This window comes from Palaemon carinicauda, chromosome 6 (assembly GCF_036898095.1).
Source record: "Palaemon carinicauda isolate YSFRI2023 chromosome 6, ASM3689809v2, whole genome shotgun sequence".
Taxonomy (NCBI): domain Eukaryota; kingdom Metazoa; phylum Arthropoda; class Malacostraca; order Decapoda; family Palaemonidae; genus Palaemon; species Palaemon carinicauda.
Window position 1 is genome coordinate 69,587,613 of NC_090730.1, and position 2,027 is coordinate 69,589,639.

Genomic DNA, 2,027 nt, shown 5'->3' on the forward strand with positions numbered 1-2,027 from the left:
CAAAACACTAAATAATTGGAAAGCTCCTGGATACGATGGAATAACTACCGAGATGATACTGGCCGATAGTGAAGTGATCTTCCAGACTACTTTCAAGAATATTTTGTAGAATGTGGCGTGAAGGAGCAAAATCTTTTGAATGGGATTTAAGTGTGTTGGTAAAAAAAAAAAAAGAAAAAAAAGGGGGTCGGGGGTCGGGGGGAGACCTGTCGGATTGCAATTATTACACAGGCATCACCCTTACGTCAGTTGTTATGAAAATATATAGTATCCTTATTTTAAAAAGACTGGAGAGAAAGATTGAGGAAGAGCTGAACGATGAACATGCAGGATTTAGTAAAGGTAGAATTCATATTGACCAAATTCTCATTTTGAGACATGTTGTACAGCTATCCGTAGAATATAGAAATCCACTTTTGATGGCCTTTGTGGACTAAGAAAAAACATTTGATAGTATGCAACGACAAATTTTGTGGAGAGTACTGCGTTATTATAGAATTCCTCTTAAATATATCTGTTCATGAACAGAGCAAGTGCAAAGTTAATGTTAATGGAGTCTTATCAAAAGAATTTTAAGTACTCTAAGGGGAAGTGTTGACACCTTTATTGTGTATCCTCCTCATGGAATTTGTAAAGAGTAGAACAGTAGGAGATGGTGGAGAAGGATTGGACTGGATTAGTGATAGGAATTTAGCAGATCTAGAGTATGCTGATGATGCTGTCCTTATTTGAAGAACACCAGAGGATTTGCAATTTTTTTTTCCAGAATGCATGAAATACCACACGAGGTTGGGCTGAAGATAAATAGAAGAAAGAAAGATGATGAAAACTGTGTATGATATGTGAGATGAAATATCATAGGAAGGAGAAAGAATTAATGAAGAAAAAATATTTAAGTATCTATGAACTATGATCTCCAATACAGGGTCCTTAGAATTAGAGTTTAATGAAAGATTGATAAAAGCCAATCAAGCGATGGATATGTTAAGTAAATTTTGAAATCAAATTGTCGATATTACATATAAAAATCAGAATATATAAATATCAGTTTAGTGAGATCGATGTTACTGTTTGTATATGAGTTATGGTATGGCAATAAAAAAATTCCAATAGATTTAATATATTTGAAATCAAAGCTCTCAGAAGGGTATTGGGAGTTAAAAGGCAGGAGAAGATTTGAAATAAATCTATAAGTGATATTACTCGAGCGCCATATATGGAAAAGATCATGATGAGGAGAAGATAGAAATTTCTTGGACATGCTCGTCATACCCCCCAAAAAACATTAGTTCACCATACGTTCAGCTGGGATTCAAAGATAACTAGAAGAGTTAGGACCCCTAGGCCTGCATAGCTAAGAACTATGAGGTGCTAAGTAGGATATGATGAATGGAGAAGAAAGAAATTAAAATCTCGAAAAAAGAGACGGCAGGCAGAATCTAACCGGGGCCCAGTGCGTCTATAGCCTTAGGAGATATTGATGATGACTATTATGAAGATATATATATATATATATATATATTTATATATATATATATATATATATTTATATATATATATATATATATATATTTATATGTATATATATATATACACTTATATATATATATATATATATATGTATGTATCTATATATATATGTATATATATACAGTATATATATATATATATATATATATTTATATATATATATATATATATATATATTTATATATATATATATATATATATTTATATATATATAAATATATATATATATATATATGTGTGTGTGTGTGTGTGTTTATGTGTATGTGTGTATATATATATATATATATGTATATATATACATATATATATATATATATATATGTGTGTATATATATATATATATATATATATAAATATATATATATATATATCTATATATATATATATATATACATTATATATACACACATATATATATATATATATATATACATATATATATATATATATATATGCGTAAAAATCACAGGAAAACGTGATGCTCAGATGCAGAAGAA